Source organism: Callionymus lyra, chromosome 19, assembly GCF_982586985.1.
Source record: "Callionymus lyra chromosome 19, fCalLyr1.hap1.1, whole genome shotgun sequence".
Classification (NCBI taxonomy): Eukaryota; Metazoa; Chordata; class Actinopteri; order Syngnathiformes; family Callionymidae; genus Callionymus; species Callionymus lyra.
The window spans coordinates 2606363-2630724 of NC_141836.1; the positions used below are offsets into that span (position 1 = coordinate 2606363).

A 24362-nucleotide genomic window follows, 5' to 3' on the forward strand; every position below is an offset into this window, starting at 1 on the left:
CTTCATGCAAATGTCTGAACACATCATATGTTTGGGTTTCCACTCTGATTTGTGGAACAGTGGGATTTGAACTCACAACCTTGGGGACTTCACACATGAGCAGGGACTTTTGCTCTATCCACTGAACCACCACTGTCCACAAATAATCATTTGATTAGGATATATTTATGTGGATAATTTCAACAGAAGTGATAAAACCAAATGAGAGATTGGTGGGATTTGATCCCACAACCTCAGGGAGTTGACACATGTGAAGTGACTTTTGGTTTAACCACTCAACCACCACTGTCCACAAATAATCATTTGATTAGGATATATTTATGTGGATAATTTCAACAGAAGTGATAAAACCAAATGAGAGATTGGTGGGATTTGATCCCACAACCTCAGGGAGTTGACACATGTGAAGTGACTTTTGGTTTAACCACTCAACCACCACTGTCCACAAACAATTAATTGATTAGGATATATTTATGTTTAGCATTTGGACAGAAGTGATAAAATCAAATAACACATTGATGGGATTTGATCCCACAACCTGAGGGAGTCAACACATGTGAAGTGACTTTTGGTTTAACCACACAACCAGCACTGTCCACAAATGATCATTTGATTAGGACATATTTATGTCGAACATTTGGACAGAAGTGATAAAATCAGAGATGTAGTCAGTGGGACTTGAACCCACAACCTACCAGATGGACTACCAGATTCTATCCCAGTGAGCTAATTCACCACACTTACAAATGTCTTAAAGCCCATTTATCTTTCTTAACGTCTCAATTGTCAATGACAATTTCAGTAAAATGTGGGAGTTGAACCTACAGCTGTTCTTGATCTCAACTCTGCAATACAGGTATTGATCCCAATGAGCTATTCAGCCACATATGAGAGTTTTCCATTCTAATATTTATCCAACTAACATAAACAGTGATGAGTATTAAAATGCAAGAGCTGGGATTTGAACCAATGACTCTGCAAGTGTTGAGCTGAGACTCCACCATTAGACCACAGGAGGACATGAGTTTGACAGGAGTTTTGCTCTTAATGAAGAGTAAAGACAAGGATTACTCTGAAAAAGAATCCCAACCATTAGTCGACATGAGGGTGAGTAGAAAAGGTGGGAAGAGTTCACACAGTTGGCTGTTACCTCAATTCAAATAGGAACGATACAGGGATGCTTATTGACAATAAGGTCATATCAAATGACTTTTAAACACATTTTAAAAAGACTTTATAGATAAAGGACAATACATATGAATTAAAACAACTGTAGACAGTGGAGAATTTTAACCTTTTAGAAGGACGGAGATGGAAATTCTGTGCAATGAACATTGACTCTGAATCCTGTGAGAGAAATAAATAAATGACACATTTGAGTGACGTTTTACATCAAGACTCCTGACAGTTACTCTTATAAGAAAAAAGGTCAAAATTTAAAATAGGCAGAATACATTTGTGTCATGCTTATGTTCATAGCTTTGTTTATTGGACATAATAAATCGTTTTAGCAACACTAGAGGGCAGCAGAGAGTACAAGTTGCTTTGCGTGCAGGTGGAGAGACAGGACGAGCTAATGAGATCACCTGTGCAGGTGAAGCTTCTGTCTACAGAGCATGACTACAGCCAAGGTAATGTTAAACTCTTCTGTTAAATTGTTCTCATTTGGAGAGAATATCTAAGGATTATGGGCATAAACTTGCAGTGTGACTGCAGTTCACACTTTTAATGATGTCGTCATGAAGTAGAAAAATGATTAATGACATACATGACCTTAATAATTAAGTCAGATCTACTGTATGTTCATGTGTTGTAAATCTAAAACGTACCGAGAAAGTAGAATTCTAGTGTTTCTGATCCCATCATGCAGGGAATAGCAGGTTTGATATAAATGTACATGAATTGATTCATTAAAGATATTATTACATTTGTCTCTTTTAACATTAAGACTTCATCACAAAGTATCATTTCTGGAGATGATTTGACTTCAATGTTGACAACAGTTTATACTGAGTGGATCTAGTATAACACTGACAGACCCGGCTGCAGAAAAACATTTAAGGGGGGGCATTACATTTTTTCAGGGGGGCAAACTTTTCAACCTAAAAACGTATTGGCTTCAGGCTGAACAATGGCTCTGGGACGACTCGCACAGTACAGAGAAATAATTCTCCCATTACTAAAAAGTGACGGTTGATCCCAAAATCTAAAAAAACAACTAACAAGAAAGTTTAGTGTTGTGTCCATGTATTAAACTAAAGCACCACAGCTTCACTTCTACTAAAACATAAGCACTGAAGTCAACCTGAACACTGGATTGAACATCAAATAAGTTTTCATCTCATTGAACAAAATCATGGTAGGTGTGATGTGTGATCTGTTTGATACTTGATGAAGCCCAGTTGCTGAAAAAGATGTTTTTTAAAGGTCACCAAATGACCAACATGACAATACAGGATCATGCAGGACCAGATGACCGGCGCTGCCATGGCGATGCCCCCCGACCCCAACAAAGCTTTCAAGGTGAGATCGTGGGCAGTTTGATGATTGGATGGTGTCACGTGACCTCTGCTCTCCCGTGTTGCGTCAGAGCGAGTGGGAGGCTCTGGAGATCGTGGAACACAAGTGGGCGCTGGAGAACGTGGAGGACGAGCTGATGTCCAAAGACCTGCAGTTCGGAGCCTTTTTCAGCCAAGACATGAAAGCCACCGTCTTCTGAGATCAACTCAAGAACCTCCAGAGAACGACCTTCGACGCCGCCGTCGTGCCTTATGAACGTCTAGATGTGAAAGTGTGTGTATTTAAAAAAAAAAGTGTCAAATCAGTTTTAAACCCTCGAAACATCCGTGATTGTGTGGAAATGATGTCGATGTGACACTGGTTTGATCAAGAATGTGTTTTCAATCATCACTTCATATTTTTCCCTTACTTTTAGTCATGAAAACGTGCAAATAAAAGTGGTTATAATAAAAGAATGCAGTGATTTTGTCAGTTACAATGAGAGAAAAATAAATGAATGAATTTGTCTAATTCAAAATTGAATTTGATTGGATGAATGTTGGTAGTTCAGTGGGCGGAGCCTACGAGTCTAAATATATATAATAAAGACAACATTTCTAACTGCAATAAAAAATAACATAAAATTTTATTAAAACTTTTTTTTATATATTTAGGTATAGTTCGACATACATTATGAATTTGACATATTTTTATATATAATAAAATATTATATACATTTCGTGAGATATAATGAACATGTAGAATCATTCATGTCATGATTTTTTATCTCAATGTTTTTGTTGTATTTAATTGAACAGGTTTGTTTGAAATAAAAGGAGGAATATCACAGTGCAAATGTATCCATGACTGAACTATTTTCAATAAACGTACTTGGGGGAAAAAAAAGGAAAGTTTCTTGTTCCTTCATCAGCGACGACTGCATCAGCTGGTTCAGCGTCTGCAGTAACTTCTGCAGCACGTTATACATTATTCATGTTTGCGTTTATTTGTGGAATTAAGAAGATAAATGTGACTCACTGAGACCACAAAGTACAAACAGTTTAGTAAATATTTCAGGATTTAATAACTGACCACTTTTATATTCACCTTTGTTTCAATGAACACTAGAGGACATGAGAGCGTCTTCTTTTCGATGCGTCAATTCAATGCTGAAAATTTGACTTCACTTCAACTTCAGTGTCATATGAGTCTTATAACTTAGTTTCTGTGGCAACAGCTCAGCCTTCGTGGTCCAGTGGTTACAGTGATTGATCTTTTTTAAGATCCGTGACCTCTTATGACCTGGGTTCAAGTCCACTTATTTCCTTCACCTTCATAGTTGACTTGTTATCTAGGACCTGAGTGAGTGTTCTCTTGTGATCCTGCAGGGGGCGGCACAAGCTGATCAAGTTGTATTATTTCAAGAATTCATCTTCATGTTAATGAAACTTTTGTTGACTTCTCTGTCTTCTATTATTATCACCATCATCTTCTTCCACAATTTATAGCTCAGTGACTAAGTTGCCTGCATTTTTGGATTTTGCAGGTTGCTGGTTCAATTCCCAGATATGTCCTCAACACTTTGAATCACTTTAGTCTACTCTTTGTAATGAGTTCAACTACCAATTTGGCATCTTTGACTTCCTGTTCACTTCACTTTAACTTCCCATTTATTTCACTTTTTCACTTCAACTTCAGTGTCACCTGGTCTTATACGTTAGCTTCTGTGGCAACAACTCAGCCTTCGTGGTCGAGTGGTAACACTTCTTGTCCTTTTTTTAAGATCCATGACCTCTTATGACTTGGGTTCAAATCCACTTATTTCCTTCACCTTCATGGTCGACCTGTTAGCGAAGACCTGACATGCTGTTCTCTTGTGATCCTGCAGGGGGCGACACAACCTGAACAAGTTTAATTATTTAATATTTCAATGATTGGTCTTCATTTTGATGACATTTCGTTGACTTCTCTGTCTTCTATTATTATTACCAATGGTTCTATCAAGAACTTCTAGCTCAGTGAGTTAGTTTGCTGCAATTTTCAGTTCTGCAGGTTGTTGGTTCAAACCCCACTGACACTTTTAACTACACAAGTCTACATTTAAAGTGTAAAAGTGTTAATTCAGCAGTCATCATAATATCTGCTCTGGTTAAGTGGTAAGAGCAGTTGTCATTGCTTCATTGTGAAGACCACATGGTTGTGAGTTCAAATCCCACCAACCTTCCTTCTCATTTTTATCACTTCTGTCCAAACATTCAATATAAATATATCCTAATCAAATGATTATTTGTGGACAGCCGTGGTTCGGTGGTCAGAGCAAAAGTCCCTGCTCAAGTGTGAAGTCGAAGGTTGTGAGTTCAAATCCCACCAACCTTCCTTCTCATTTTTATCACTTCTGTCCAAACATTCAATATAAATATATCCTAATCAAATGATTATTTGTGGACAGCCGTGGTTCGGTGGTCAGAGCAAAATTCCCTGCTCAAGTGTGAAGCCGAAGGTTGCGAGTTCAAATCCCACTGTTCCACAAATCAGAGCGGAAACCCAAACATATGAACACTGATGTGTTTAAAGTGAGCTAAGCTGCGGCGTGACATAAACGAAAGATGGTGGTCAAAAGAAAGATGGTGGACAAGGATGAAAAATGGTGGACAAGGACAAAAGAAAGATGGTGGACAAGGATCAAAAGTGAGAAGTGATTGACAGTCATGTGCAAGAAGCAAAATAAAAGATTTTTATTTTATGAAAAATTGATATTTTTCTTTTTTTTTTCTCCAATTTTCATCCATCATCCACCTTACTCAGCCCCACTCACCCTTGTACCAAGTCACTCCGTCTTTTGTCCACTCTAGGACTTCATGCAAATGTCTGAACACATCATATGTTTGGGTTTCCGCTCTGATTTGTGGAACAGTGGGATTTGAACTCACAACCTTGGGGACTTCACACATGAGCAGGGACTTTTGCTCTATCCACTCAACCACCACTGTCCACAAATAATCATTTGATTAGGATATATTTATGTGGATAATTTCAACAGAAGTGATAAAACCAAATGACAGATTGGTGGGATTTGATCCCACAACCTCAGGGAGTTGACACATGTGAAGTGACTTTTGGTTTAACCACTCAACCACCACTGTCCACAATTGATCATTTGATTAGGATATATTTATGTGGATAATTTCAACAGAAGTGATAAAACCAAATGACAGATTGGTGGGATTTGATCCCACAACCTCAGGGAGTTGACACATGTGAAGTGACTTTTGGTTTAACCACTCAACCACCACTGTCCACAAACAATCATTTGATTAGGATATATTTATGTGGATAATTTCAACAGAAGTGATAAAACCAAATGACAGATTGGTGGGATTTGATCCCACAACCTCAGGGAGTTGACACATGTGAAGTGACTTTTGCTTTAACCACTCAACCACCACTGTCCACAAACAATTAATTGATCAGGATATATTTATGTTTAGCATTTGGACAGAAGTGATAAAATCAAATAACACATTGATGGGATTTGATCCCACAACCTGAGGGAGTTGACACATGTGAAGTGACTTTTGGTTTAACCACTCAACCACCACTGTCCACAATTGATCATTTGATTAGGATATATTTATGTGGATAATTTCAACAGAAGTGATAAAACCAAATGACAGATTGGTGGGATTTGATCCCACAACCTCAGGGAGTTGACACATGTGAAGTGACTTTTGGTTTAACCACTCAACCACCACTGTCCACAAACAATCATTTGATTAGGATATATTTATGTGGATAATTTCAACAGAAGTGATAAAACCAAATGACAGATTGGTGGGATTTGATCCCACAACCTCAGGGAGTTGACACATGTGAAGTGACTTTTGGTTTAACCACTCAACCACCACTGTCCACAAACAATTAATTGATTAGGATATATTTATGTTTAGCATTTGGACAGAAGTGATAAAATCAAATAACACATTGATGGGATTTGATCCCACAACCTGAGGGAGTTGACACATGTGAAGTGACTTTTGGTTTAACCACACAACCACCACTGTCCACAAATGATCATTTGATTAGGATATATTTATGTCCAACATTTGGACAGAAGTGATAAAATCAGAGATGTAGTCAGTGGGACTTGAACCCACAACCTACCAGATGGACTACCAGATTCTATCCCAGTGAGCTAATTCACCACGCTTAAAAATGTCTTAAAGCCCATTTATCTTTCTAAACGTCTCAATTGTCAATGACAATTTCAGTAAAATGTGGGAGTTGAACCTACAGCTGTTCTTCATCTCAACTCTGCAATACAGGTATTGATCCCAATGAGCTATTCAGCCACATATGAGAGTTTTCCATTCTAATATTTATCCAACTAACATAAACAGTGATGAGTATTAAAATGCAAGAGCTGGGATTTGAACCAATGACTCTGCAAGTGTTGAGCTGAGACTCCACCATTAGACCACAGGAGGACATGAGTTTGACAAGAGTTTTGCTCTTAATGAAGAGTAAAGACAAGGATTACTCTGAAAAAGAATCCCAACCATTAGTCGACATGAGGGTGAGTAGAAAAGGTGGGAAGAGTTCACACAGTTGGCTGTTACCTCAATTCAAATAGGAACGACACAGGGATGCTTATTGACAATAAGGTCATATCAAATGACTTTTAAACACATTTTAAAAAGACTTTATAGATAAAGGACAATACATATGAATTAAAACAACTGTAGACAGTGGAGAATTTTAACCTTTTAGAAGGACGGAGATGGAAATTCTGTGCAATGAACATTGACTCTGAATCCTGTGAGAGAAATAAATAAATGACACATTTGAGTGACGTTTTACATCAAGACTCCTGACAGTTACTCTTATCAGAAAAAAGGTCAAAATTTAAAATAGGCAGAATACATTTGATAGAATCAACATACAAGTGTCATGCTTATGTTCTTTTGTTTTATTTTGAAGGTGGTTTTCCGTTTTTATGTGTCCTGTGTTTTGAGTGACAGACGCTGGCAGGTGCGCGGCTGGGGATGATGGAGTGGCGGGTTCTTCCCATTGATAAGGAGCGTCTCTACCCGGAAGAACTCGCCAGAGTATTGCGTTTCCAGACCAGGTTGGCTGTCCTTTCGATCTCGCTCCTCGCCTTTGAATCACAACTGGATAATCCTTTGGATACTCCTGACGTTGTCAGCACTTTTATTTACTCAAGTGAGTCCTTTTGTCTTTTTGTTTTAGTTGCTGTTGGGACCCCGATCTCCAGAAGTGCCCTGCCTTCGCCCCGAGTGCCTGTTGTGTTTTTTTGTTCCTATTACGGACCGCTCTGGATTTATATAAGACTTTTTTTTCTGAATTTTTCCTCCGTGGATGTTTTGACTTCCGCATCTGGGTCTCCTGCCCTGATCGGTTCGTGACAATAAGAGTTCTGCCACTTTGATGTAGCTTGATATTCTGTACAATCAACTCTTACTTTGTGACCTGTTAGACAAAATAATAAATCACTAGTTTGACTAAGACTTCTGCCTGTTACCTAAAGTAGCAAAAACATTGTCAAAAGTGTTATAGTTGTCATAGTGTCATTGTTGTATGTCTGAACCTCAAACAAAGTCAAGGACCAAGACTGGATCTTACCTGGAAAACACTCTGGACAACATTCTTCTCCTTCATCTGTCCTCAACACATATTCATACCAGTGACAGGTGAGTGTGTTTACCTCCATTATAGTGGAGAGCAACTGTATAAACCAAACAATTATGAACCATCTTCATCAGTCTCACCATATTTAGAAAGTGAGAGTAGATGAGCACAATTTCATTTCAAGACGTCATATCTGGCAGATTCGTCTTTTTATCTGTGTTACTGTCAAGTTTTTTTTATACTTTATTAATGCTTGATGATATTGTCCGTAGGTTTTGCCCGTAGATCAACCATAGGTTTGAATTCCACCTTCTGTGACAAGGCCGTCAGACTTCCTTCGAGAGCTGGTCTACAGTGATCAGGACTTACCAAAGAGGGGTTCACTGAATAAACTTAAAAGAGAACCCATTTAAAATATGCAACAAAACAGTTAAAAAAACACAATCCATGTAAATATGTTGAAACATTGTTAGGGCAGTGACCACTTGTGATGGGACAATACGATACAATGTTGACACTGAGAAAAAAATGTCTTCTACTAAACATGCAAAGAATCAAACTTTGAAACAACTGCAGCAGCAACACGTATTGTTAACAAGTAGATAGTTGTTATCTCACCAGCATCAGCATCACCACTGTTCTCCACATCATCTTAAAACATTCCAGTCAGGTCCCAGGAGGAGAGATCCACCATCTACAATCTGAGGAAACAAAGGACAGTTTGATTGCAGAGCTACGACTGTATTCGCTTTTAGTTGAAAAATAATGTGAGGAGTCTGTATGTTTTTAGAATTCTTCACACTGATAAACTATATTTGCATTGATTCACGTTCTGTTAATAATCTTGGTATGGTATAAAATGGTGTTGTATTTGTGATTTGGCCTAGAAGATTTAACTTGTAAACATGGGGTTCTTCTCCCCGCTTAACGTTTGAAGCGCTTCTATACACAGTATTACGGTAGTGACACGCCCGTTTTTGCTGTAGAGTTTAAATCTATCATTACTACAGTAAAACCAACGGAGATAAATGAAGCATAAATCTAGTTTATATCTTATTTATTTAGAAGATAGCTGGGAAGGGCCACAGGTCTTGATACCTTCACTTAAACTTAGCGTTACATTTACCGATGTCAATAAAATGAAAAGAGACTTTAATAAACAACAACATGTACCTCTGCTCCTTCCAGCTGGACACTCAACATCCTTATCCTTCAACAGTGGACACTGTGACGTCACTCCTTCAACATCCTTATCCTTGAGAGAAAAGATCATTTAATATCAGATGATTTTTGAGAATCTATCAGTGATAGTTTCGTAGATTCTTCCGCGTCTGACCGTTATAAACCTCCTTGTAGGTGGACAACGCATGCGCAAATGCGTCGTTGATTTCCAACCTCGTGTACTGTACTGACACTAATAGAATGTTTTTCCATCATATTTGTCCATCATGATGAGTGCCATGGATCATACATGAACACACATGTTTAATGATAAATATTTGTTACCAGAGAACAATTGTTTCAACTGTAATGAAGCATAAATGTTTGATATTTACCAATTAGTGTTAAATAATAGCTAAATTGATGTTTGAGACAAAATGGGGACCCTTGAAAAAAAAAGCAAGACCCACACTGTTAAGTCTTTCTGTAGCTTTGTTTATTGGACATAATAAATCGTTTTAGCAACACTAGAGGGCAGCAGAGAGTACAAGTTGCTTTGCGTGCAGGTGGAGAGACAGGACGAGCTAATGAGATCACCTGTGCAGGTGAAGCTTCTGTCTACAGAGCATGACTACAGCCAAGGTAATGTTAAACTCTTCTGTTAAATTGTTCTCATTTGGAGAGAATATCTAAGGATTATGGACATAAACTTGTAGTGTGACTGCAGTTACCACTTTTAATGATGTCGTCATTAAGTAGAAAAATGATTAATGACATACATGACCTTAATAATTAAGTCAGATCTACTGTATGTTCATGTGTTGTAAATCTAAAACGTACCGAGAAAGTAGAATTCTAGTGTTTCTGATCCCATCATGCAGGGAATAGCAGGTTTGATATAAATGTACATGAATTGATTCATTAAAGATATTATTACATTTGTCTCTTTTAACATTAAGACTTCATCACAAAGTATCATTTCTGGAGATGATTTGACTTCAATGTTGACAACAGTTTATACTGAGTGGATCTAGTATAACACTGACAGACCCGGCTGCAGAAAAACATTTAAGGGGGGGCATTACATTTTTTCAGGGGGGCAAACTTTTCAACCTAAAAACGTATTGGCTTCAGGCTGAACAATGGCTCTGGGACGACTCGCACAGTGCAGAGAAATAATTCTCCCATTACTAAAAAGTGACGCTTGATCCCAAAATGTAAAAAAACAACCAACAAGAAAGTTTAGTGCTGTGTCCATGTATTAAACTAAAGCACCACAGCTTCACTTCTACTAAAACATAAGCACTGAAGTCAACCTGAACACTGGATTGAACATCAAATAAGTTTTCATCTCATTGAACAAAATCATGGTAGGTGTGATGTGTGATCTGTTTGATACTTGATGAAGCCCAGTTGCTGAAAAAGATGTTTTTTAAAGGTCACCAAATGACCAACATGACAATACAGGATCATGCAGGACCAGATGACCGGCGCTGCCATGGCGATGCCCCCCGACCCCAACAAAGCTTTCAAGGTGAGATCGTGGGCAGTTTGATGATTGGATGGTGTCACGTGACCTCTGCTCTCCCGTGTTGCGTCAGAGCGAGTGGGAGGCTCTGGAGATCGTGGAACACAAGTGGGCGCTGGAGAACGTGGAGGACGAGCTGATGTCCAAAGACCTGTAGTTCGGAGCCTTTTTCAGCCAAGACATGAAAGCCACCGTCTTCTGAGATCAACTCAAGAACCTCCAGAGACTGACCTTCGACGCCGCCGTCGTGCCTTATGAACGTCTAGATGTGAAAGTGTGTGTATTTAAAAAAAAAAGTGTCAAATCAGTTTTAAACCCTCGAAACATCCGTGATTGTGTGGAAATGATGTCGATGTGACACTGGTTTGATCAAGAATGTGTTTTCAATCATCACTTCATATTTTTCCCTTACTTTTAGTCATGAAAACGTGCAAATAAAAGTGGTTATAATAAAAGAATGCAGTGATTTTGTCAGTTACAATGAGAGAAAAATAAATGAATGAATTGGTCTAATTCAAAATTGAATTTGATTGGATGAATGTTGGTAGTTCAGTGGGCGGAGCCTACGAGTCTAAATATATATAATAAAGACAACATTTCTAACTGCAATAAAAAATAACATAAAATTTTATTAAAACTTTTTTTTATATATTTAGGTATAGTTCGACATACATTATGAATTTGACATATTTCTATATATAATAAAATATTATATACATTTCGTGAGATATAATGAACATGTAGAATCATTCATGTCATGATTTTTTATCTCAATGTTTTTGTTGTATTTAATTGAACAGGTTTGTTTGAAATAAAAGGAGGAATATCACAGTGCAAATGTATCCATGACTGAACTATTTTCAATAAACGTACTTGGGGGGGAAAAAAAAAGAAAGTTTCTTGTTCCTTCATCAGCGACGACTGCATCAGCTGGTTCAGCGTCTGCAGTAACTTCTGCAGCACGTTATACATTATTCATGTTTGCATTTATTTGTGGAATTAAGAAGATAAATGTGACTCACTGAGACCACAAAGTACAAACAGTTTAGTAAATATTTCAGGATTTAATAACTGACCACTTTTATATTCACCTTTGTTTCAATGAACACTAGAGGACATGAGAGCGTCTTCTTTTCGATGCGTCAATTCAATGCTGAAAATTTGACTTCACTTCAACTTCAGTGTCATATGAGTCTTATAACTTAGTTTCTGTGGCAACAGCTCAGCCTTCGTGGTCCAGTGGTTACAGTGATTGATCTTTTTTAAGATCCGTGACCTCTTATGACCTGGGTTCAAGTCCACTTATTTCCTTCACCTTCATAGTTGACTTGTTATCTAGGACCTGAGTGAGTGTTCTCTTGTGATCCTGCAGGGGGCGGCACAAGCTGATCAAGTTGTATTATTTCAAGAATTCATCTTCATGTTAATGAAACTTTTGTTGACTTCTCTGTCTTCTATTATTATCACCATCATCTTCTTCCACAATTTATAGCTCAGTGACTAAGTTGCCTGCATTTTTGGATTTTGCAGGTTGCTGGTTCAATTCCCAGATATGTCCTCAACACTTTGAATCACTTTAGTCTACTCTTTGTAATGAGTTCAACTACCAATTTGGCATCTTTGACTTCCTGTTCACTTCACTTTAACTTCCCATTTATTTCACTTTTTCACTTCAACTTCAGTGTCACCTGGTCTTATAAGTTAGCTTCTGTGGCAACAACTCAGCCTTCGTGGTCGAGTGGTAACACTTCTTGTCCTTTTTTTAAGATCCATGACCTCTTATGACTTGGGTTCAAATCCACTTATTTCCTTCACCTTCATGGTCGACCTGTTATCGAAGACCTGACAGGCTGTTCTCTTGTGATCCTGCAGGGGGCGGCACAACCTGAACAAGTTTAATTATTTAATATTTCAATGATTGGTCTTCATTTTGATGACATTTCGTTGACTTCTCTGTCTTCTATTATTATTACCAATGGTTCTATCAAGAACTTCTAGCTCAGTGAGTTAGTTTGCTGCAATTTTCAGTTCTGCAGGTTGTTGGTTCAAACCCCACTGACACTTTTAACTACACAAGTCTACATTTAAAGTGTAAAAGTGTTAATTCAGCAGTCATCATAGTATCTGCTCTGGTTGAGTGGTAAGAGCAGTTGTCATTGCTTCATTGTGAAGACCACGTGGTTGTGAGTTCAAATCCCACCAACCTTCCTTCTCATTTTTATCACTTCTGTCCAAACATTAAATATAAATATATCCTAATCAAATGATTATTTGTGGACAGCCGTGGTTCGGTGGTCAGAGCAAAAGTCCCTGCTCAAGTGTGAAGTTGAAGGTTGTGAGTTCAAATCCCACCAACCTTCCTTCTCATTTTTATCACTTCTGTCCAAACATTCAATATAAATATATCCTAATCAAATGATTATTTGTGGACAGCCGTGGTTCGGTGGTCAGAGCAAAAGTCCCTGCTCAAGTGTGAAGTCGAAGGTTGCGGGTTCAAAGCCCACTGTTCCACAAATCAGAGCGGAAACCCAAACATATGAACACTGATGTGTTTAAAGTGAGCTAAGCTGCGGCGTGACATAAACGAAAGATGGTGGACAAGGATGAAAAGTGAGAAGTGATTGACAGTCATGTGCAAGAAGCAAAATAAAAGATTTTTATTTTATGAAAAATTGATATTTTTCTTTTTTTTCTCCAATTTTCATCCATCATCCACCTTACTCAGCCCCACTCACCCTTGTACCAAGTCACTCCATCTTTTGTCCACTCTAGGACTTCATGCAAATGTCTGAACACATCATATGTTTGGGATTCCGCTCTGATTTGTGGAACAGTGGGATTTGAACTCACAACCTTGGGGACTTCACACATGAGCAGGGACTTTTGCTCTATCCACTGAACCACCACTGTCCACAATTGATAATTTGATTAGGATATATTTATGTGGATAATTTCAACAGAAGTGATAAAACCAAATGACAGATTGGTGGGATTTGATCCCACAACCTCAGGGAGTTGACACATGTGCAGGGACTTTTGGTTTAACCACTCAACCACCACTGTCCACAAATAATCATTTGATTAGGATATATTTATGTGGATAATTTCAACAGAAGTGATAAAACCAAATGACAGATTGGTGGGATTTGATCCCACAACCTCAGGGAGTTGACACATGTGAAGTGACTTTTGGTTTAACCACTCAACCACCACTGTCCACAAACAATTAATTGATTAGGATATATTTATGTTTAGCATTTGGACAGAAGTGATAAAATCAAATAATACATTGATGGGATTTGATCCCACAACCTGAGGGAGTCAACACATGTGAAGTGACTTTTGGTTTAACCACACAACCAGCACTGTCCACAAATGATCATTTGATTAGGACATATTTATGTCGAACATTTGGACAGAAGTGATAAAATCAGAGATGTAGTCAGTGGGACTTGAACCCACAACCTACCAGATGGACTACCAGATTCTATCCCAGTGAGCTAATTCACCACACTTACAAATGTCTTAAAGCCCATTTATCTTTCTTAACGTCTCAATTGTCAATGACAATTTCAGTAAAATGTGGGAGTTGAACCTACAGCTGTTCTTGATCTCAACTCTGCAATACAGGTATTGATCCCAATGAGCTATTCAGCCACATATGAGAGTTTTCCATTCTAATATTTATCCAACTAACATAAACAGTGATGAGTATTAAAATGCAAGAGCTGGGATTTGAACCAATGACTCTGCAAGTGTTGAGCTGAGACTCCACCATTAGACCACAGGAGGACATGAGTTTGACAAGAGTTTTGCTCTTAATGAAGAGTAAAGACAAGGATTACTCTGAAAAAGAATCCCAACCATTAGTAGACATGAGGGTGAGTAGAAAAGGTGGGAAGAGTTCACACAGTTGGCTGTTACCTCAATTCAAATAGGAACGATACAGGGATGCTTATTGACAATAAGGTCATATCAAATGACTTTTAAACACATTTTAAAAAGACTTTATAGATAAAGGACAATACATATGAATTAAAACAACTGTAGACAGTGGAGAATTTTAACCTTTTAGAAGGACGGAGATGGAAATTCTGTGCAATGAACATTGACTCTGAATCCTGTGAGAGAAATAAATAAATGACAAATTTGAGTGACGTTTTACATCAAGACTCCTGACAGTTACTCTTATAAGAAAAAAGGTCAACATTTAAAATAGGCAGAATACATTTGTGTCATGCTTATGTTCATAGCTTTGTTTATTGGACATAATAAATCGTTTTAGCAACACTAGAGGGCAGCAGAGAGTACAAGTTGCTTTGCGTGCAGGTGGAGAGACAGGACGAGCTAATGAGATCACCTGTGCAGGTGAAGCTTCTGTCTACAGAGCATGACTACAGCCAAGGTAATGTTAAACTCTTCTGTTAAATTGTTCTCATTTGGAGAGAATATCTAAGGATTATGGGCATAAACTTGCAGTGTGACTGCAGTTCACACTTTTAATGATGTCGTCATGAAGTAGAAAAATGATTAATGACATACATGACCTTAATAATTAAGTCAGATCTACTGTATGTCCATGTGTTGTAAATCTAAAACGTACCGAGAAAGTAGAATTCTAGTGTTTCTGATCCCATCGTGCAGGGAATAGCAGGTTTGATATAAATGTACATGAATTGATTCATTAAAGATATTATTACATTTGTCTCTTTTAACATTAAGACTTCATCACAAAGTATCATTTCTGGAGATGATTTGACTTCAATGTTGACAACAGTTTATACTGAGTGGATCTAGTATAACACTGACAGACCCGGCTGCAGAAAAACATTTAAGGGGGGGCATTACATTTTTTCAGGGGGGCAAACTTTTCAACCTAAAAACGTATTGGCTTCAGGCTGAACAATGGCTCTGGGACGACTCGCACAGTGCAGAGAAATAATTCTCCCATTACTAAAAAGTGATGCTTGATCCCAAAATGTAAAAAAACAACCAACAAGAAAGTTTAGTGCTGTGTCCATGTATTAAACTAAAGCACCACAGCTTCACTTCTACTAAAACATAAGCACTGAAGTCAACCTGAACACTGGATTGAACATCAAATAAGTTTTCATCTCATTGAACAAAATCATGGTAGGTGTGATGTGTGATCTGTTTGATACTTGATGAAGCCCAGTTGCTGAAAAAGATGTTTTTTAAAGGTCACCAAATGACCAACATGACAATACAGGATCATGCAGGACCAGATGACCGGCGCTGCCATGGCGATGCCCCCCGACCCCAACAAAGCTTTCAAGGTGAGATCGTGGGCAGTTTGATGATTGGATGGTGTCACGTGACCTCTGCTCTCCCGTGTTGCGTCAGAGCGAGTGGGAGGCTCTGGAGATCGTGGAACACAAGTGGGCGCTGGAGAACGTGGAGGACGAGCTGATGTCCAAAGACCTGCAGTTCGGAGCCTTTTTCAGCCAAGACATGAAAGCCACCGTCTTCTGAGATCAACTCAAGAACCTCCAGAGAACGACCTTCGACGCCGCCGTCGTGCCTTATGAACGTCTAGATGTGAAAGTGTGTGTATTTAAAAAAAAAAAGGGTCAAATCAGTTTTAAACCCTCGAAACATCCGTGATTGTGTGGAAATGATGTCGATGTGACACTGGTTTGATCAAGAATGTGTTTTCAATCATCACTTCATATTTTTCCCTTACTTTTAGTCATGAAAACGTGCAAATAAAAGTGGTTATAATAAAAGAATGCAGTGATTTTGTCAGTTACAATGAGAGAAAAATGAATGAATTTGTCTAATTCAAAATTGAATTTGATTGGATGAATGTTGGTAGTTCAGTGGGCGGAGCCTACGAGTCTAAATATATATAATAAAGACAACATTTCTAACTGCAATAAAAAATAACATAAAATTTTATTAAAACTTTTTTTTATATATTTAGGTATAGTTCGACATACATTATGAATTTGACATATTTCTATATATAATAAAATATTATATACATTTCGTGAGATATAATGAACATGTAGAATCATTCATGTCATGATTTTTTATCTCAATGTTTTTGTTGTATTTAATTGAACAGGTTTGTTTGAAATAAAAGGAGGAATATCACAGTGCAAATGTATCCATGACTGAACTATTTTCAATAAACGTACTTGGGGGGGAAAGAAAAAAGAAAGTTTCTTGTTCCTTCATCAGCGACGACTGCATCAGCTGGTTCAGCGTCTGCAGTAACTTCTGCAGCACGTTATACATTATTCATGTTTGCGTTTATTTGTGGAATTAAGAAGATAAATGTGACTCACTGAGACCACAAAGTACAAACAGTTTAGTAAATATTTCAGGATTTAATAACTGACCACTTTTATATTCACCTTTGTTTCAATGAACACTAGAGGACATGAGAGCGTCTTCTTTTCGATGCGTCAATTCAATGCTGAAAATTTGACTTCACTTCAACTTCAGTGTCATATGAGTCTTATAACTTAGTTTCTGTGGCAACAGCTCAGCCTTCGTGGTCCAGTGGTTACAGTGATTGATCTTTTTTAAGATCCGTGACCTCTTATGACCTGGGTTCAAGTCCACTTATTTCCTTCACCTTCATAGTTGACTTGTTATCTAGGACCTGAGTGAGTGTTCTCTTGTGATCCTGCAGGGGGCGGCACAAGCTGATCAAGTTGTATTATTTCAAGAATTCATCTTCATGTTAATGAAACTTTTGTTGACTTCTCTGTCTTCTATTATTATCACCATCATCTTCTTCCACAATTTATAGCTCAGTGACTAAGTTGCCTGCATTTTTGGATTTTGCAGGTTGCTGGTTCAATTCCCAGATATGTCCTCAACACTTTGAATCACTTTAGTCTACTCTTTGTAATGAGTTCAACTACCAATTTGGCATCTTTGACTTCCTGTTCACTTCACTTTAACTTCCCATTTATTTCACTTTTTCACTTCAACTTCAGTGTCACCTGGTCTTATAAGTTAGCTTCTGTGGCAACAACTCAGCCTTCGTGGTCGAGTGGTAACACTTCTTGTCCTTTTTTTAAGATCCATGACCTCTTATGACTTGGGTTCAAATCCACTTATTTCCTTCACCTTCATGGTCGACCTGTTATCGAAGACCTGACAGGCTGTTCTCTTGTGATCCTGCAGGGGGCGACACAACCTGAACAAGTTTAATTATTTAATATTTCAATGATTGGTCTTCATTTTGATGACATTTCGTTGACTTCTCTGTCTTCTATTATTATTACCAATGGTTCTATCAAGAACTTCTAGCTCAGTGAGTTAGTTTGCTGTAATTTTCAGTTCCGCAGGTTGTTGGTTCAAACCCCACTGACACTTTTAACTACACAAGTCTACATTTAAAGTGTAAAAGTGTTAATTCAGCAGTCATCATAGTATCTGCTCTGGTTGAGTGGTAAGAGCAGTTGTCATTGCTTCATTGTGAAGACCATGTGGTTGTGAGTTCAAATCCCACCAACCTTCCTTCTCATTTTTATCACTTCTGTCCAAACATTAAATATAAATATATCCTAATCAAATGATTATTTGTGGACAGCCGTGGTTCGGTGGTCAGAGCAACAGTCCCTGCTCAAGTGTGAAGTCGTAGGTTGTGAGTTCAAATCCCACCAACCTTCCTTCTCATTTTTATCACTTCTATCCAAACATTCAATATAAATATATCCTAATCAAATGATTATTTGTGGACAGTGGTGGTTGAGTGGTTAAACCAAAAGTCACTTCACATGTGTCAACTCCCTGAGGTTGTGGGATCAAATCCCACCAATCTCTCATTTGGTTTTATCACTTCGGTTGAAATTATCCACATAAATATATCCTAATCAAATGATTATTTGTGGACAGTGGTGGTTCAGTGGATAGAGCACAAGTCCCTGCTCATGTGTGAAGTCCCCAAGGTTGTGAGTTCAAATCCCACTGTTCCACAAATCAGAGCGGAAACCCAAACATATGATGTGTTCAGACATTTGCATGAAGTCCTAGAGTGGACAAAAGACGGAGTGAGTTGGTACAAGGGTGAGTGGGGCTGAGTAAGGTGGATGATGGATGAAAATTGGAGATAAAAAAGAAAAATATCAATTTTTCATAAAATAAAAATCTTTTACTTTGCTTCTTGCACATGACTGTCAATCACTTCTCAATTTTGATCCTTGTCCACCATCTTTCTTTTGTCCTTGTCCACCATTTTTCATCCTTGTCCACCATCTTTCTTTTGACCACCATCTTTCGTTTATGTCTCGCCGCAGCTTAGCTCACTTTAAACACATCAGTGTTCATATGTTTGGGTTTCCGCTCTGATTTGTGGAACAGTGGGCTTTGAACCCGCAACCTTCGACTTCACACTTGAGCAGGGACTTTTGCTCTGACCACCGAACCACGGCTGTCCACAAATAATCATTTGATTAGGATATATTTATATTTAATGTTTGGACAGAAGTGATAAAATGAGAAGGAAGGTTGGTGGGATTTGAACTCACAACCTTCGACTTCACACTTGAGCAGGGACTTTTGCTCTGACCACCGAACCACGGCTGTCCACAAATAATCATTTGATTAGGATATATTTATATTGAATGTTTGGACAGAAGTGATAAAAATGAGAAGGAAGGTTGGTGGGATTTGAACTCACAACCATGTGGTCTTCACAATGAAGCAATGACAACTGCTCTTACCACTCAACCAGAGCAGATACTATGATGACTGCTGAATTAACACTTTTACACTTTAAATGTAGACTTGTGTAGTTAAAATTGTCAGTGGGGTTTGAACCAACAACCTGCAGAACTGAAAATTGCAGCAAACTAACTCACTGAGCTAGAAGTTCTTGAGAGAACCATTGGTAATAATAATAGAAGACAGAGAAGTCAACGAAATGTCATCAAAATGAAGACCAATCATTGAAATATTAAATAATTAAACTTGTTCAGGTTGTGTCGCCCCCTGCAGGATCACAAGAGAACAGCCTGTCAGGTCTTCGATAACAGGTCGACCATGAAGGTGAAGGAAATAAGTGGATTTGAACCCAAGTCATAAGAGGTCATGGATCTTAAAAAAAGGACAAGAAGTGTTACCACTCGACCACGAAGGCTGAGTTGTTGCCACAGAAGCTAACTTATAAGACCAGGTGACACTGAAGTTGAAGTGAAAAAGTGAAATAAATGGGAAGTTAAAGTGAAGTGAACAGGAAGTCAAAGATGCCAAATTGGTAGTTGAACTCATTACAAAGAGTAGACTAAAGTGATTCAAAGTGTTGAGGACATATCTGGGAATTGAACCAGCAACCTGCAAAATCCAAAAATGCAGGCAACTTAGTCACTGAGCTATAAATTGTGGAAGAAGATGATGGTGATAATAATAGAAGACAGAGAAGTCAACAAAAGTTTCATTAACATGAAGATGAATTCTTGAAATAATACAACTTGATCAGCTTGTGCCGCCCCCTGCAGGATCACAAGAGAACACTCACTCAGGTCCTAGATAACAAGTCAACTATGAAGGTGAAGGAAATAAGTGGACTTGAACCCAGGTCATAAGAGGTCACGGATCTTAAAAAAGATCAATCACTGTAACCACTGGACCACGAAGGCTGAGCTGTTGCCACAGAAACTAAGTTATAAGACTCATATGACACTGAAGTTGAAGTGAAGTCAAATTTTCAGCATTGAATTGACGCATCGAAAAGAAGACGCTCTCATGTCCTCTAGTGTTCATTGAAACAAAGGTGAATATAAAAGTGGTCAGTTATTAAATCCTGAAATATTTACTAAACATTTATCTTCTTAATTCCACAAATAAATGCAAACATGAATAATGTATAACGTGCTGCAGAAGTTACTGCAGACGCTGAACCAGCTGATGCAGTCGTCGCTGATGAAGGAACAAGAAACTTTCTTTTTTTTTCCCCCAAGTACGTTTATTGAAAATAGTTCAGTCATGGATACATTTGCACTGTGATATTCCTCCTTTTATTTCAAACAAACCTGTTCAATTAAATACAACAAAAACATTGAGATAAAAAATCATGACATGAATGATTCTACATGTTCATTATATGTCACACTGCTAACAGTACTTTGAGTACGAAATGTATATAATATATATTTTATTATATATAGAAATATGTCAAATTCATAATGTATGTCGAACTATACCTAAATATATAAAAAAAAGTTTTAATAAAATTATTTTACGTTCTTTTTTATTGCAGTTAGAAATGTTGTCTTTATTATATATATTTAGACTCGTAGGCTCCGCCCACTGAACTACCAACATTCATCCAATCAAATTCAATTTTGAATTAGACAAATTCATTCATTTATTTTTCTCTCATTGTAACTGACAAAATCACTGCATTCTTTTATTATAACCACTTTTATTTGCACGTTTTCATGACTAAAAGTAAGGGAAAAATATGAAGTGATGATTGAAAACACATTCTTGATCAAACCAGTGTCACATCGACATCATTTCCACACAATCACGGATGTTTCGAGGGTTTAAAACTGATTTGACCCTTTTTTTTTTAAATACACACACTTTCACATCTAGACGTTCATAAGGCACGACGGCGGCGTCGAAGGTCGTTCTCTGGAGGTTCTTGAGTTGATCTCAGAAGACGGTGGCTTTCATGTCTTGGCTGAAAAAGGCTCCGAACTGCAGGTCTTTGGACATCAGCTCGTCCTCCACGTTCTCCAGCGCCCACTTGTGTTCCACGATCTCCAGAGCCTCCCACTCGCTCTGACGCAACACGGGAGAGCAGAGGTCACGTGACACCATCCAATCATCAAACTGCCCACGATCTCACCTTGAAAGCTTTGTTGGGGTCGGGGGGCATCGCCATGGCAGCGCCGGTCATCTGGTCCTGCATGATCCTGTATTGTCATGTTGGTCATTTGGTGACCTTTAAAAAACATCTTTTTCAGCAACTGGGCTTCATCAAGTATCAAACAGATCACACATCACACCTACCATGATTTTGTTCAATGAGATGAAAACTTATTTGATGTTCAATCCAGTGTTCAGGTTGACTTCAGTGCTTATGTTTTAGTAGAAGTGAAGCTGTGGTGCTTTAGTTTAATACATGGACACAGCACTAAACTTTCTTGTTAGTTGTTTTTTTAGATTTTGGGATCAACCGTCACTTTTTAGTAATGGGAGAATTATTTCTCTGCACTGTGCGAGTCGTCCCAGAGCCATTGTTCAGCCTGAAGCCAATACGTTTTTAGGTTGAAAAGTTTGCCCCCCTGAAAAAATGTAATGCCCCCCCTTAAATGTTTTTCTGCAGCCGGGTCTGTCAGTGTTATACTAGATCCACTCAGTATAAACTGTTGTCAACATTGAAGTCAAATCATCTCCAGAAATGATACTTTGTGATGAAGTCTTAATGTTAAAAGAGACAAATGTAATAATATCTTTAATGAATCAATTCATGTACATTTATATCAAACCTGCTATTCCCTGCATGATGGGATCAGAAACACTAGAATTCTACTTTCTCGGTACGTTTTAGATTTACAACACATGAACATACAGTAGATCTGACTTAATTATTAAGGTCATGTATGTCATTAATCATTTTTCTACTTAATGACGACATCATTAAAAGTGTGAACTGCAGTCACAGTGCAAGTTTATGTCCATAATCCTTAGATATTCTCTCCAAATGAGAACAATTTAACAGAAGAGTTTAACATTACCTTGGCTGTAGTCATGCTCTGTAGACAGAAGCTTCACCTGCACAGGTGATCTCATTAGCTCGTCCTGTCTCTCCACCTGCACGCAAAGCAACTTGTACTCTCTGCTGCCCTCTAGTGTTGCTAAAACGATTTATTATGTCCAATAAACAAAGCTATGAACATAAGCATGACACAAATGTATTCTGCCTATTTTAAATTTTGACCTTTTTTCTTATAAGAGTAACTGTCGGGAGTCTTGATGTAAAACGTCACTCAAATTTGTCATTTATTTATTTCTCTCACAGGATTCAGAGTCAATGTTCATTGCACAGAATTTCCATCTCCGTCCTTCTAAAAGGTTAAAATTCTCCACTGTCTACAGTTGTTTTAATTCATATGTATTGTCCTTTATCTATAAAGTCTTTTTAAAATGTGTTTAAAAGTCATTTGATATGACCTTATTGTCAATAAGCATCCCTGTATCGTTCCTATTTGAATTGAGGTAACAGCCAACTGTGTGAACTCTTCCCACCTTTTCTACTCACCCTCATGTCGACTAATGGTTGGGATTCTTTTTCAGAGTAATCCTTGTCTTTACTCTTCATTAAGAGCAAAACTCTTGTCAAACTCATGTCCTCCTGTGGTCTAATGGTGGAGTCTCAGCTCAACACTTGCAGAGTCATTGGTTCAAATCCCAGCTCTTGCATTTTAATACTCATCACTGTTTATGTTAGTTGGATAAATATTAGAATGGAAAACTCTCATATGTGGCTGAATAGCTCATTGGGATCAATACCTGTATTGCAGAGTTGAGATCAAGAACAGCTGTAGGTTCAACTCCCACATTTTACTGAAATTGTCATTGACAATTGAGACGTTAAGAAAGATAAATGGGCTTTAAGACATTTGTAAGTGTGGAGAATTAGCTCACTGGGATAGAATCTGGTATTCCATCTGGTAGGTTGTGGGTTCAAGTCCCACTGACTACATCTCTGATTTTATCACTTCTGTCCAAATGTTCGACATAAATATGTCCTAATCAAATGATCATTTGTGGACAGTGCTGGTTGTGTGGTTAAACCAAAAGTCACTTCACATGTGTTGACTCCCTCAGGTTGTGGGATCAAATCCCATCAATGTGTTATTTGATTTTATCACTTCTGTCCAAATGCTAAACATAAATATATCCTAATCAATTAATTGTTTGTGGACAGTGGTGGTTGAGTGGTTAAACCAAAAGTCACTTCACATGTGTCAACTCCCTGAGGTTGTGGGATCAAATCCCACCAATCTGTCATTTGGTTTTATCACTTCTGTTGAAATTATACACATAAATATATCCTAATCAAAAGATTATTTGTGGACAGTGGTGGTTGAGTGGTTAAACCAAAAGTCCCTGCACATGTGTCAACTCCCTGAGGTTGTGGGATCAAATCCCACCAATCTGTCATTTGGTTTTATCACTTCTGTTGAAATTATCCACATAAATATATCCTAATCAAATTATCAATTGTGGACAGTGGTGGTTGAGCGGATAGAGCAAAAGTCCCTGCTCATGTGTGAAGTCCCCAAGGTTGTGAGTTCAAATCCCACTGTTCCACAAATCAGAGCGGAAACCCAAACATATGATGTGTTCAGACATTTGCATGAAGTCCTAGAGTGGACAAAAGATGGAGTGACTTGGTACAAGGGTGAGTGGGGCTGAGTAAGGTGGATGAAAATTGGAGAAAAAAAGAAAAAAATCAATTTTTCATAAAATAAAAATCTTTTATTTTGCTTCTTGCACATGACTGTCAATCACTTCTCAATTTTGATCCTTGTCC

At 38.0% G+C, this 24362-nt stretch overlaps 3 long non-coding RNA genes across 4 annotated transcripts; 2 read left to right on the plus strand and 1 right to left on the minus strand.

The window, feature by feature from the left end:
- Positions 1 to 2281: 2281 nt before the first annotated feature.
- LOC148058928 (uncharacterized) lies at positions 2282 to 3038 on the plus strand. The gene is made up of 3 exons (XR_015709447.1): positions 2282 to 2359; positions 2428 to 2523; positions 2591 to 3038. It is a non-coding gene; the product is annotated as an uncharacterized LOC148058928 (long non-coding RNA).
- Positions 3039 to 15141: 12103 nt separating this feature from the next.
- Positions 15142 to 16584, plus strand: LOC148058929 (uncharacterized). 2 transcript variants are annotated; one of them, XR_015709450.1, is made up of 3 exons: positions 15142 to 15239; positions 16036 to 16131; positions 16199 to 16584. It is a non-coding gene; the product is annotated as an uncharacterized LOC148058929 (long non-coding RNA). The 2 variants fall into 2 exon arrangements; XR_015709449.1 differs by lacking the exon at positions 15142 to 15239 and having other exon boundaries at positions 15938 to 16131.
- A 4363-nt stretch (positions 16585 to 20947) lies between these two features.
- Positions 20948 to 22667, minus strand: LOC148058930 (uncharacterized). The gene is made up of 3 exons (XR_015709439.1): positions 22561 to 22667; positions 21669 to 21764; positions 20948 to 21601 (listed from the first exon to the last, which is right to left on the minus strand). It is a non-coding gene; the product is annotated as an uncharacterized LOC148058930 (long non-coding RNA).
- Positions 22668 to 24362: the final 1695 nt, after the last annotated feature.